This window comes from Halichoerus grypus, chromosome 12 (assembly GCF_964656455.1).
Source record: "Halichoerus grypus chromosome 12, mHalGry1.hap1.1, whole genome shotgun sequence".
In the NCBI taxonomy this organism is placed as follows: domain Eukaryota; kingdom Metazoa; phylum Chordata; class Mammalia; order Carnivora; family Phocidae; genus Halichoerus; species Halichoerus grypus.
Genome location: NC_135723.1, coordinates 40,410,392 through 40,425,415, shown reverse-complemented (window position 1 = coordinate 40,425,415; position 15,024 = coordinate 40,410,392). Strand labels below are relative to the sequence as shown.

Here is a 15,024-nt window from a genome sequence, read left to right as displayed (position 1 = left end):
AAGATGAGAATAGGTGAATCACCTGGTCTATCCATACAAGGCCAGGGGGCTGGGGCATCCTAATGTTATTAGGATACTAGATACAAATATAAACTTTCTCATTAATATTCAAAGAGATAAATATAAACACCACATTCCAACTGTGGACAATCTAAAAATACAACAAAATTATGCACGGTCATTATGTTCAGGAAGTCAGATCTTTCCTAACTTTATGCTTAGGAACATAAGAAAGTATTTTTAATGAAAATTAAGTTGATCATATGATGACTATATTGTAAAGGATGCAGCAAATCTGCATAGTCACTTCTTCCAGTGCCTTTTTAAATTCCAAATTTGAAGCTCACAATATTACTTTGACTATATACATGTCCTTCTGAGGAACTTCCCATATTTTGGGGGGTATTAGCTCATCCTGAGAGTGAGGAATAGATAGGGCATTTTGTTTAACTTTTCAGGTGAGATTCAGTGAGGTGTTTTTGACTCACCTCAGGAACATCTGGGTTAGGAACAGAATTCGACCTAGGAATGTCCAGTCCAGGGCATCAGCCATGGGTCAAAGTGGAGGTGAGCAGTAAATCAGTGCAACAAGCTCCATGAGCAGGAATGGACAGGAAAGGTGACCGGCCTGTGACCATGCTGCCCCACTCAGATCTGTATTGTCAATTATGGCTTCCCACTGGGCACCCGAGGCTGGAAGCAGCGTCGTCTAACTGCACCCAGTATTAATGGAGAGTGCATGCTTTGCTCATCACGGAGAGATTACCGGATTACCTAAAATAAAAAAAGGGAAGGTCATCGGATCAGCTGACATCAGGTCCAATTTAGGCTTTAAAACTCTAACAACTTCTCGGCTTTTAAACAAGCCTATCAGCAACTTTTCTTTTTCAAGGCTAAAGCCACCTTTTCAAGGGCTTCTCGGAATTGGAAGGCAATGAAATTACAACTGTTCCTAAGAGTGTGGACTCTTCCAAATTTCAGTTTCCTCGCCTGTAAAATCAGAATAATAATATCTACCTTTTAGGGCTGCTGAAGGATACAATCAGACAAATTAAGTAAAACTCATGGTACTGCCTAGAATAGAGTGAACCCTCAATAAAAAATGAATGATTATTATGTATCAGGAATCTGGTGCTTTTTATACATTATCTCCTTTTTTCTGGAAATATAAGTGTTTTTTTAAAGAAATAGAACTTGGTTCTATTTCATTCGTTTCAGACTGTGCTATAAGCAGATGAACATATTCATCCATCCATCTATCTATCTGTGCATGCATGCAACAAATATTTATTGAATCCCTATTATGTTTATTCTGTGCCAGTCACAGTTCCAGGTGCTGGAACTACAGCAGCAAAAAAGACAGACAAGGTCCCTGCCCCCGGAGAATATAAACTCCTCTGGAGGAGACAGACTAAATAACAACAAAGATACATACTACGTGAAATATCAGGTAATAGTCAATAGCAGGAGAAAAAAATGAGGGGACAGAGAATGGCAGAGATGGGGGTTGTCTTTGATAGAGTGGTCAGGGAAAGCCTCTGTGGAGGTGACACTTAAGTGAAGAGTGAGCGAGCCATTGGATGATTTAGGAAAACAGTGTTCGACACTAAGGCGCTGGGAAGGGCAAAGGTCATGAAGTGGGAAGAAGCTTGGAGTTTACAAGGAAGAGCCAGAGAGACTGAAGGTCTGCTCATTTCTTCTGCTACAGCAGCCAGAGGCTGCTCTCCCTGCTTCAGCTCTTAGTACAGTTAACTCTCTAAGCAGCAACCAAGAACTTTCTGTTTTTGCTTTTTAAACTTAAATAGATCATGTTATTTCCCAAATCACGACTCTATAGTGGTTTCCCATCTCACCCAGAAAAAAAAAAAAAAATCCAAACTCCTCATGTGGCTGTCAAGGGCCACCCAAGATCAACTAGCCTTATGTTTTCTAGCACCACGCTCAGCTGGCTTCCTCCTCTCCAGAAGGGTGTGAAGACAGCATGGTAAGATACCAGTTAGGAGCTGTTGTAGTCAAGGTGAGAACTGAAGGCTTGAGTGTTGGGGTGGGGCGAAGCAGTTAGACTGGGGATAAACTGAGAGAAATGCTGACAGGACTTGCTGAAGGATTGGCTGTGGGCTCTGGCTCTCTCGCTCCTTGGTTTCTCCAAGTTGTCAAGTGCTGTTAATGGCTGCTCCTAGCCTGGGCCTCCTATTTCCCTGGAGGCATTATTTTTCTGTAGCAAACTAAAAGCTACACATGTAAAACTTGATTTTTTAAATGAACAAACTTCCCCCCATGAAATTTCATCTCTGTGTGGCCTCAGAATTGAAGCCAATTCTCCATAATTGTAGTGAAACATCAACAATACGGGTGGACATTCTACAGGGGATTATTCAGGGCCCTGAAGGAGGGGTAGAAAGGGAAAACAGATGAAAATTAAATTATATTTATCAGCATTATTTATACATCATTGTTCTGATACAAATTTTTCACTGAACCAGATTTGACAGTGTTGGCTAAAAAAGAGTTTTGAATGATCTGTGAATCTCTATTATTTTAACTATGGAACTTATTTTTACAAGGTTGGTAATATTAAATGTATGAGAAGGTATTTTGTGAACAACAAATCTCCTAGGCCTGGCAAAGTAATCTGGTCCCATTCCTTCTCCCACTCTGCTCCATCCATATTCTTCTCATTGCCATTTCTAGAACACGCTTCCTTAAGGTCTATACTTGCTATTCTTTTTGCCTGGAAAGCTCTTCTCCCAGCTACCAAAATGCTAACTCACTCACCTGGTTCTAGTCTTGCTCAAATGTCACCCTCTAAGTGAGCCATACCCTGATCATTCTATTTAAATTGCACTCAGCTCCCCACTCTGTTCCCTCGCTCCGGATCTCTCCTATCCAGTTCTATACCTTCTACAGCACATATTCTAACATACTATATAACTTACTTTTGCATTTTGTTTTGTTTATTGTTTGTCTCACTAGGATCAAACTCCATGAGGGCAAAGATTTTTTACCTATTTTGCTCACTGACATAGCCCAAGCACCGGGAGCAGTGCCTGGAACATATGAGATACTCAATGAACATGTGTTGAAGGGACAAATGAATGGATGGGTGAAGTGTTATATTTGTTGTAACATGGTGAGGTAAGTAGAATGAAAGAAATCTCAGGATGAGGATGTAAGCTATATGCCTACCATAAATTCCGACCTAACTTCCCATGAGTGAGTGGTATTCCTAGAGATCTAAAAAGCAGAAATGGGTGGACAGAGCTACACAGCTGATCCTCGGCCTCCTGGCCTTAAATTGCTGGGGGTAAGGATCACCCTCAAGGCCTCTAACTGTGTGCTAAATGAGGAACTAAATCATCCTGGGGAGAAATTTCTAAAACAAGGGCATCAAAGGAAGTTGGCACCCTTATTGCCTCTGAGGCCTCCCTCTTTGGACCAGGGCCAGAGTCTTCAGGAGATGAGGCTGGAAAAAGAGTGGGGCTAATAAAAAGCTAAGTATAAGGCAGCACTGTTTTGTGACCTAATAGCAGGGTGTGATGGCTATGGGGGGAGGATATTTTCTTACACACCCACTTCAGTTTGGAAACTACTAGCATATCAAGGAATAATGGCCTCATAGGACAGTAGTAGCAGAGAAGTTGCTCCAAGAACTTCATGCATGTCTTCTGGTAGCTGGGTCTTAAGGAGGAATGCAGGGGACATGTGCAATTGCACAGTGATTTTCCCCTGGGACTATAGTGCAGGAGGGCAAATGGATTGTCAGAAGTGAAGGGATTTAGAAGGAGCTGTTCCTTGGCCACCTAAGTAGGGTGAGGGAAGGCCCCAAAACTGGTATATTCTTTTTGTTGCTGGTGCTTTGCTATACCAAGAAGAGTGTGCTTTGAGGAAATTCCTATTTGGTCATGCTTATTGCTAGTGGTCACTAGCAGAATGAGGAGAAAACAAAAGTCTTGGAACCACTTAAAATAGAGGATTTCCAAGCCAAGGAAGGTCTTTCTAGGCTCTATACCATGTAGCCAGCCATTGCTTCTCTATTCTTATGCAATCTCCTGCACTGAGGGGTATGGCTAAAATTCCTGGTCACCCTACAAGAAAAGTAATTCAAAATTACTTGGGAATTTGGGGAAGGAGTCAGGGACAGGAGCCAGGATCATAGTAGTCCTGGCAGATTTCTAGGTCAGTGTTATCTGCTCTCGGTTCAAGGTGGCATGGTGGAGACCATCCTACTGAATGTGGAAATCACACTTACAAAATGAAGTTGGTAGCACCAAAAGGAAGAAAAAATAACTAGGAAGCCTATTTCTCTGAACTTCTCAACTTTTCCTTTTCTATACTGCCTAAAAATATTTCAGAAGGCAACTCTCTTTCTAGGACTTTGGCATTTTTTGTTCCCCTTGGAGACTGAAAAAGGACACACTGAGGCAGCAGGGGAAATTGTTTGGGATTTTCCAAAGTTATACTCCTAAAGTACAACTGCACTTTTCCTTCAATCCCTTAAGGACCCTAAAAGGGAAATAAAATGGAAATAAAATGAGAAATAGAAAAATTATGGAAATTTAACTTTTTCTTGAGTGCTCATGCAACAAATCTGAGATGATTTCTAGACCACAGATGGGAGAAACTCTAAATTGGTTTAGTTTTTTAAAAATAAGTACTCCTTTATTTTGCGCTGCTATAATGTCAAAAAGGAGAACCATGCACCAAGTGTAATGGATATTATAAAAAACCCCTGCTAGCCTCTATTAGTTCCAGTACTTTTCCCTCTTCTTACTACAATACTTTTGCCTGACTAGTATTATATCAGTGTTAAGTGATGTCACAGATATGCCAAGTGACAGCATAAGAAATTGCTGAGTTCCCTTAGAAGCATCATGGTCCCAAAGTTGTACAACTTTGTGAAGAGTGTCAGGAAAGGGAGAGGTGATATCACAGAAGGACCCTGTTCAAAGTCAAAGGAAACAAATTCTTCACTTCACATAAGGACTGGCTATCTGATGGATATAGACTTTGTGAGGTTCCATGAATTCCCATTTATTGATAGAGTACTATTGTCCTAGGGCTCCCTAAATTGTGTTGGAACACAAAGTATAAGTAAACACATGAATAAAAATACACACTTCCTTTTTGTTTCCTCTCTTGGCAGCAGCGGCATGCCTGGCTTACTGCTGAGTAGCGGGAAAGAGGTAGATGGAGTTGTGTTTCCTTTTAGTCTTTGAAACTGTAAGTTTGACCTGTGGGCAGCAGTTCCTAATCCTGGCAGATCTTCTGAATTACTCTGGGGAGAATTTTGAAAATTATAATCATTGGGTTCTACCCCAGACTTGCTGGGGGTGTGGTGGGAAATGGACATCTACATTTTAACAAGCTCCCCTGGTGACTCTTAAGGAATCCAAGGGTCCAATGGCTAGAGGTTCCATGGAGGGGCAGGTTAGTTTAAGGAATCTCTCTGAGATGCTGGAGATGCCTCAGTGGGATGTGGTGGTGCAGTTGGTGTGTGTGTGTGTGTGTGTGTGTGTGTGTGCCTGCCTGTGTGTCTGTGTGTTTAGAAAGATGGGAAGGAGGGGTAGAAAGTAGGCAGTTATGTCCTGGGATATATAGGAGGGTAAAACTTTACAGTAGTTCTTGCAGAACAATCACCATTCCAGAAATCCCTTGATTCTGGACCTTATCTGAGAAAGAAGGAAAAGAAACCATGCTAGCCCTCATTGAATGCCTACTACGCATTTTAACACCGTGCTAGGTATATGAGTTCATTTATTCATTCACAATCATGAAGTACATCCCACATGCCAAGCACTGGGCTAGGTGTCAGGATTACCAAAACAAAAAAGACAATCTTTATTTTTAAGGAGCCCACAAATAATCACTAACCAGAGAAACATGTGCTATGATTAAGGGGAGCATGGGTGCTTTGAGAGACTTTGGAAGGGGCTCTCAATTCAGAATGGGTGTGGTGAGAGGGTGAGTCAGGGCAGGTTTCCAAGAAGAGGTGGCACTGAAACTAAATCTTAGATAATTTTAATTCTAATATTAACTACTATAAATAGTTCAGTATGGTTGGAGCAGAGAGATTTGGGAGAGGGATGGGAAGGGGTAGAGGAAGGGATAAAATGAGAGGTGAGACTGGAAAGGGAGGTGTATTGGAGTCAGGTAATGAGTTGCCTTGACTTTATCCCGAGTGCAGCGGGGGACACTGGAGGAGTCAAAGCAGGCAATGATAGGATCACACCGTGGTTGAGGAAGTACAATACGGTGGCAGCATACAGAGTGCAGAGAGAGTGCAGGGAGGGTTAGATGAAAGATGTGAGCCTGATGGCCTGAGAGGAAGCAGTGGGAGTGGGAGTGGAGAGGAAGGGACTGACAGGATGGGAGAGAGAGGGACAAGTCAAGGATGGTGCTCGTTTCTTTTTTGGCAGCTGGATGGACCATGGTTGTCACTCACCATTCACTATTTGCTCTAACATAGCCCTCCAGTTTGCCTTCAAAATAACCTGATGTCATTTTTAACAGACAAAGATAGGAAAACTCTGAGAGATCAAACAGAAAAATGGAGGAAAGCTCAACGTCTCCAGCTCATAAGCTGGGAGGTGGGATCCAAATTCAGGTTGGCCTGAGACCATGCTTCCAATGCCCCAGGCAGATGCAAAACTTAATACAGCTAAAAAAAGAAGAATATGGATTTCAGTAGGCTACATTCACAATAGAAACAACATGAGCTAAGATCTGAAAAGCAGAATCCCGGTACCTGAAATTTATTCTTGGCTGCAGTTAGCATGGTGAGATATGACCTCCTTTTTGACAAGGTTGTCAATGGTCTCTCTCCTATGCTGTGCAGGCTTTTTATACTTCACTGATGGCAAATAGAATTGAATCAAGATTTTAAAGAGGAAAAATTTTACTGTTAAAAATGTTCTTATAAAAAAAGTGAAATGACACATCTTAACCTTTGTCTCACAGATTTTGCCACCTCCAAAAGAAATTTGTTTAAAAACAGTTATCTTGCTGGAGGAGTTTAATAAAAATTTAAAAGTTTTTTTGATGGAAAAATAGATCTTTACCCAGAATCTTGTATGGTAGTAATGTGACACGATACTTTAAGGAGAGTACATTGAGTATCTAGGCTCTCTGAGCCAAAGGGTTGTGCAGAAGTCCTCATGATGGCAGGCCATTGATAGAGATGCCACCATTCAAACCTATCTGAGCCATGTTTAGGTAATCCCTGCAGCCACTAGGTCCACATCTGGCTGTTTAATGGTGCGGTCTGACCTTCAACTTCTGCTGTTTCTTTGTCTAGAACTGAACATAGTCTGTGTATCTGATATCTTTTGAAATTATTTTTGCCTCTCAGTTTTGATGAAAGCAGCTTATTTATTAGTGGAATAGGAAACTGCCCTATGTAGGAATATTTGTACTATTTCTAGAATCTAGTTTTTCATGCTTTGAGTTGGCTGCATATTAAAGAAGGGTTTGATTTCGAATTGCCTCCTATATTTTTCTCCCAGTGCTTATCTTTATCTAACTTCTCTCCCTAAATATACTTTTCCTCTCCCATTCGAAAGCAAACACACGCCCCATCAGGAGTTAAATTTGTTGGTTTGAACGGTCTGTTAGTTTGTCACTCCCTTTAATGGGCTTCAACTTGCTGAGACCTGACGCTTTAGTTTCCCCATCTGTTGGATTGCCTTCACTCACCTTAAGAGGTCACTGTGAGGCATAGCTCATAAATGTCATCATAAACTGCTCTGCAAAATTGTGTCTCAACATCTGTGATGCCAGATTCAGAAGTGCATGCTTGTGTGTGTCTGGCCCAAAGGAAAACGAGGTGGCCTTTTGGTGCTGGCCAGCATAGTGAAGAGCCGGCAATCTTCACATTTCCTATGGCAGCCTAGACTGCATCTTCTTCAGCTGTCCTTGCTACCTGTGGTGGTCTAGCATTGTTTCCTGTTAATAGCAGCAAGCAGCCTTGCAGGTCGATTCTTCACTCTCTGTTCCTTTACTGAGTTGGAAGGACTGCCTTTCCTTAGTTTTTTTTTTTTTTTCTTTCCTTAGTTTTTAAGAGCAGGGATTTTGAGACAGTAACCCCACCCTTCCATAGCAGGTCATGTAAATGCCTAGACACCACCCACCCCCCATGGGCAGTTGGCCCATTTATGCAAGAGAACAATAAGGAGATGGTTCCTTTGCTTCTGCTTCCTTGGCAATGTAGGAGAAGGAGGTGGCTGAAGCCAGACACATTGGCTCCATGCACATGCCCAAGCTTTTTTCAGTCTCACCCTATTGAGCAATAAGAAGGCAACTGTCTCCATGTTAACATCACCAATGATGATGTTATAACTGGATTGGCTAGGTTTTTTTTTCCATTGAAACCCTAGCTTAATGGGTGTGTCTGTGTGTCTGTAAAACATAAATGCAAAGAACCAAAGGGGAAGAGAGACGAAAGTGAAATCACTCCTTTCTTGGCAAGGAAAAAAAGATTCCATTTTAGAATAAAGGCAATTACCACTATAGCTGAACAAAGAGCTAGTTTGAGACACCAATCAATCACTTAAATACAGCGGTCTTTAGGTATGTGAAACTCAGTCACATAAAACTGAACATCTAGGTAACTGTTAATTTATCATTCAGGCCAAATGCACTTCCTACCATCATTTTCAAGTCCTGCTGAGCTAGAATTTTGCCACATCTACTATTACACTTTTCTGCCATCTTGCCTTTGTGCCTGCTGTTCTTTCTTCCTGAAATGTCCTTCCAGTCTTTTCACACCTGGGGAATGCATATTCACTTTCTAAATTCCATCTCAAAGATCATCCCTACCTTTCCTGTGCCCCTAGGCAGAACTGGTTGCTCCTGAGGGGTTCTGTTAAAGTTTAGGCTACCATTGGCACCTTTAATCACCCTGCAGCATTGTGACTTCCTTGAGTTTGGAGGATGTTTCTTGTTCATTTCTGTATCCTTGGTGCTTTGTACAGTTCTATACATTAGTAAGTGAGGAACTCACTTTGCTCTAACCATAGAGTGGAAACCTTTTAATTGTCCAGAGTTTAGGGGCGCCTGGGTGGCTCAGTCATTAAGCGTCTGCCTTCGGCTCAGGTCATGATCCCAGGGTCCTGGGATCGAGCCCTGCATTGGGCTCCCTGCTCCGCAGGAAGCCTGCTTCTCCCTCTCCCACTCCCCCTTCTTGTGTTTCCTCTCTCGCTGTGTCTCTCTCTGTCAAATAAATAAATAAAATCTTTAAAAAAAAAAATAATTGTTCAGAGTTTAGTTAATAATGGTATCTGTTAAAAAGGGATCCGATTTCTAATACATGCTCTGGCATTTGGGGTTTCATATAGTTTTTCCTGTTATCATACAATCTGAGAAGGAATGTGGGGAACGTATATTGTTTTCAAAAAAGTTGTATTCCAAGTCAGCAATATCTTCCTTTTGAGTGGAATATAAGACTGGCATTTTGCCATGTGGGTGAAGCGAGAGGTTCAGACATGGCTGAGAAAGCCAGTGTAAGCTGAATAAAAAGAAGAATGGGATCAAAAAGGCAAATTGTTGTCTTTAGTACAAAATGATGTTTCTTAAAATTGGGTGTGTCCACAAAAGCTGCCTTCAGGCAGGTTTTACTTACATAACCTGCATATATTCAGAATCTAGAGTTTTGACTTACCTTAACTTCAAAGGCAGGTATTTTTATGTGAATAAATTCTTTCATCCATTTACTAGATCAATCATCAGTTTTCTTAAGAATTGAGGACATTTCTCTCTCTGCATTCTGTTAAATGTAGTAGAAGAAAAACAGAGCTCTAAATTAATCTGGTTCCTCTCAGTACTTTGCATTTTTTAAAGCATTTCCTTAAAATTAAAAATAAATCCATGTAATTTGTATAAAATTTTAAAATGTAAATCAGCAAAACACACACAATCACCCATAATATTGATATCTGGAGATAACCACTATTAACTTATTTATTGGCTCATTTATTCAACAGATATTTCTTGGTGCATAAACTTATTTCCAGAGATATTTATTGCATTTATGCATCCACATCCATATCCACACATTTTTATTCACAGAAATGGGATCATAATATCCTTACTGTACCATCAGTACTTAATGTACAATTTGTACACTTCTCTTCCAGCCATTCTGTTGTATGATTATTTAGCCAGTTCATTATTGTTACTTAGGCTGTTTCTAAAGTTTTGGTATTATAAACAAGGCTGCAAGGAACATGCTGTAGGTACTTCTCTGTCTTCTTGTCCAATTGCTTAAGAAAATTTTTAAATGAAAAATTCTGGCAAAAAAATAAAAAGGAATGTAATTTTTAAAGATTTTCGTGTATTTGGCTAATTTTTTTCAGAAATATTGTGTCACTTTTTAGAGTGCCTGTTTTTACAATACCTTTACCAATATGGAGTATTATCAGTCTTTTTTTTTTTTTTTTTTTTTTTTTTTTTTAAAGTGGGTATTGTCAATCATTTTATTTTATTTTATTTTTTAAGATTTTTATTTATTTATTTGACAGAGAGAGGCACAGCGAGAGAGGGAACACAAGCAGGGGGAGAGGGAGAGGGAGAAGCAGACTTCCCGCTGAGCAGGGAGCCCGATGCGGGGCTCGATCCCAGGACCCTGGGATCATGACCTGAGCCGAAGGCAGACGCTTAACGACTGAGCCACCCAGGCGCCCCTGGAGTATTATCAGTCTTTAAAACTTTTGCTAATATGATATTTTAAAAAATGATACATTGTTATAGCTTTTATTGACTTGTGGTGTTGAACATTTCTTTATATTTGCTGTACATCTGGGCTTCTTCCTTCATGAATTGACTGTACACTTCTTTGTCCCACTTTAAAATTGGAGTTACTGTTTTTTCTTATTGATTTGTAAAAATTTAATATATATTAAAGATATTAACCTCACTATGTAGTAAAGACATTCATGAGATATTAACATTTTGTTTATTATTTGTTTGCCTATTGCTCTCTTGTTGCTCATTAGAGAGCTTTCATGAAAAATAAAGGAGAAGTTGGGGCACCTGCGTGGCTCAGTCGGTTAAGCGTCTGCCTTCGGCTCAGGTCATGATCCCAGGGTCCTGGGATTGAGCCTGCATCAGGCTCCCTGCTTAGTTGAGAGTCTGCTTCTCCCTCTGTCCTTCCCCCTACCCCTTCCCGTGCTCTCTCTCTCTTTCAAATTAATAAAATCTTTTAAAAAAATAAAGGAGAAGTCATAATATTGCTCTTAATGTTGATTTTTTTTTCTGAAGGTTTCTGTTTTGTTATCCCTTTCAAGGTACGTAAATTGAGGGCCAGATCCAACTGAGGATCTAGACAGGAAATCCAAAAAAAGCAATATGCCTAAGGCCCTTTTCTAACTAAAGGGCTTCGTTTTCACTTCTGTATCCTATTTTTGGTACTAATGGCATCATGTGAACATATTTCTATAAAAGACATATGTTTATATGCTAAGGGAATACTTGTACAGTTCCACAGTTTATTGGATTTTTAAGAAATGAGTTATGGTGATAAACAATATGTTTTGAAAGGATTTTCTTTGCAGCTCTGGATAAGAAATAGGTACTCAGGTGTTACTATAACCCAGGCAGAGAGATGAACTCTTCCAGCACCTAAGAAGAAAGACAACTCTGGGGCAAAACTTTTCTTTATCAGATTTTGAAACGCGAATTGATTCTCATTCCTCCTCCTCCCTCTTCTCCTCCCTCCCTCCTTCCCTCCTTCCCTTCCTCCCTCCCTCCCTCCCTTCCTTCCTTCCTTCCTTCTTTCCCATCTTTCCTACTTTCTGGTTTTCAGTTAGGTTATCATGAATAGATTTTTCTGTATTACTTTTTATCCAAACGAAAATTTCCAACTCATCTCATCTCATTTTTTTCATTCTTAATATGAATTTGTTTAAAGTAATATTCTCTTCTATTCCAGTTCTTTGTTTCCTAGACTTAGATGGCCTTTCAGTCCAATAGAATGATTCAAATATTGAGTGTTATTTCAATAGGGATAGAATTAGTAAATATATATTGCTTGTTCTGACCTTTAAAAAAGTTAAATTTTCCCATCATTCACATTATGTGTGTTAGCAATACAGCTTGGGGAAGGCTCATGCTGTCTGAGCACCATCTGAAGTCCTGAAAGAAATTACCAAGAAAAAGTTGTTTCTTTAACCTAGTGGAAGAGCTGATATTCTATCCACAGCGTTTGAAAATAGAACCCCCAGAAAACTTGTCTAAAGATGTAGCTATAGCAATAAACAATGAAAGAACAATCATGAAATGGCTGAGAAGAAATGATACTTAGCCAGCTATCTTTCTGCAGAGCATTTTATCTTTAGTGGACTATGCTTTTTGTTTTTCAAAATATTATATACAAAATTTCAGAAATGTAGGCTTATAGTTAGTATATTACAAAAAAGTCTTCTACTTTTTCCTCTTTGTGAGATTCCTATATTAGAACAATAATCCATGCTGGTTGGGACCATGTCTCATCTATGACCCAAGCCTAGTTTTTCTAAATTCCCATCCAATCATAATCTTTGGGATTCAGGAATAAGAGATCTAAATTGCCAGGAATCCTCAGGAATTTCTGAAACCATAAGTTGCCTTTGTCTTTAAAGTACTTCTCCATATTCTTCACTCATTATTACAGACATCTAAAAAATTTAGTTTAACGAGTAAGAAATATTAAGTTTGGTAGTATTTATTAAGAACTTTTTTTGCCTATAGCAAATATTCAAATGCTGTAAAATATCTGCCAAAATTATTGGATAATAGTCAAATGATGTAAAATTCAGATCTCTCAATACTATACAGAATCAGGTCTCAAAATTGCCAATTTAAAAACTTATATTGCTTCCCAAACTTGTTATTTCTTGGGATACCACTCATAAGATTTGTTTAAAGTATTCTGTGTATAAATGTACTAATATTTATTTTATTTGCAAGAATGACTGTTAGCATCAGCCAGCATCATGAATGTTCACTTTTAATGTGGCAATAGCTACAAGCCAGACCGACCGATTAGATCTTGATCTCTTCTTCCCTCTGTGTTTCTACCCCGGTTCACAGAAATGCTGGTCAACTTTAACCTTCGACTCTGTGTGTTTACATTCTCTCTTTTTTTAATTATTATTATGTTATGTTAATCACCATACATTACATCATTAGTTTTTGATGTAGTGTTCCATGATTCATTCTCTGCTTTCAACCTGATGTCAGTGAAGCTTTTCAAATCAGTACAGTGATGGTCACATTGTAATTCTTGCAGAAGAATTAGAATAATTTTTCCAGTTTTCCTAATTTCTCAACAGATTTTTCTTGAGATTTAGAAAAACACACCAATCTCCCAAAATCTACTAGGAAGGAATTCCCACATGGATGTGCTACCCAAGCCTGACCCTTCCAGGGCTGACCAAGGCTGCTCCTTAAAGACCCACAATGGGGGGAAGGCAGTGGGATCTGACAGGGCCACACGAGCCTGGGGCTCAGGAGCCCTAGGTTTTAATCCTGGGTGCTCTACTGACAACAGCTGTGTAACCTGGAGGCAATTTCCTAACTTCTCAGGGCTTCCGCTTGCACATCTTTAAAACAAAGGGTTCTTGTTAGTTTAAGAGAAGCTGAAAGTGTGTAGGAGAAAAAATAACATTCTACTGTGGAGGCCTCAAGGTCATGGAGAGGGGCAGAAGAACAAAGATCTGCCAGGAAAGTCTCCCTGGGTGTGAGAGTGGGTTCTGACAAACCCCCAAGGAGAGGCTGGTGGCTGGGGCTCCTTCTTTTGTATCTTCCTGGGTGTGCTCCAGTCAGCTGTAGGGTTCCCTATAGCTGGGAACCCTACAGCTGGGCAGCCAGCAGCAGACCCCAGCAACCTGACTGGTTAACCTGACTTGCCTTTCATTCAGACATTTTAGGGTTCTTTGTGCTAAATCCAGGCCGGAAAGAAACTTTGTTGGTTAATAAATCACACAATGATAAAATAATAAAAATCTCTATCAATAGGACTAAGTTCCTAAGTGAAAACCAGTAACAGCTATTATCACTTTGAATGTTTTTATAGATTTTCCAGGCTGGGGTGGTGTGGGAGAGTGGTATGTTTTTACTCATAAAGGTAAAGGGGTTGGTGGTAAGTATATTTCAATGAAAATTAATAATAACTGTTAATTTGCTTGTGGGATCAACAAGTGCTCTTTAATGTAATTAGGTGCTGCTGTTTGCTTATTCTAGGTTTAACAAGTTAACTTGTTTTGAGTAGGAGGAGCCCTGAACAGTGCAGGAAGAGCTAGATTAAAAAAATATTTTGGGAAAGAGCTATCTAGTTATGTTACATTTGAATGTTTAAATTGCTATAAAACATTTATCATCCATGGAATTAAAACTTCATGGTGGGGTGCCTGGGTGGCTCAGTCAGTTAAGTGACCGAGTCTTGATTTTGGCTCAGGTCTTGATCTCAGGGTCTTGAGATCAAGCTCCACATCAGGCTCCATGCTGGGGGTGAGGCCCGCTTACGATTCTCTCTCTCCTTCTACCCCTCCCTGCTCGTGCTCTCTCTCTTTCTCTCTCTCTCTCTAAACAAACAAAAACCAAAAACAACAACAACAAACCTTTCTGGTGAACAGCCTCAATTTCACATATACAACTAAGCTAAGTTATACAAAACACACACACACACACACACACACACACACACACACACACACACACATCATATTCCTCATCTAGTCTATTTTTTCTCCTCCTGCCAGTCTCTGAAGACTGCTCAGAGCCCCCGGGTCTTTCTGCAACACCTTGTCCTTTGCCCATCAGAGCATGAATCCTAAAAGACTGCATGTTCTCTGAGAGCATAGATCACATGGCTGGCTGTCCATTTCATAGCTGTATCCTCACGAGAATGCACAGAGATTTACATCAAGAATGAACTCAAAACATATGTACCATGGGCCAGATGCTATGCCAGCTATATCACATACAAAATCTTATTCAATCCTTTCAACAACTTTATAGGATGGGATTATCATCCCAAATTTACTGACGAAG

At 40.0% G+C, this 15,024-nt stretch overlaps 1 long non-coding RNA gene across 1 annotated transcript in view; it reads right to left on the bottom strand.

Annotated features, from left to right (window-relative positions):
* Window positions 1-276: 276 nt before the first annotated feature.
* LOC118526020 (uncharacterized) overlaps window positions 277-15,024 on the bottom strand; it is a 186,298-nt gene continuing 171,550 nt past the window's right edge. The window contains exons 4-5 of the long non-coding RNA XR_004912427.2: window positions 9,656-9,760; window positions 277-774 (exon numbers count right to left, since the gene is read on the bottom strand). This is a non-coding gene — a long non-coding RNA (uncharacterized LOC118526020). The remainder of the gene's footprint in view (window positions 775-9,655; window positions 9,761-15,024) is intronic.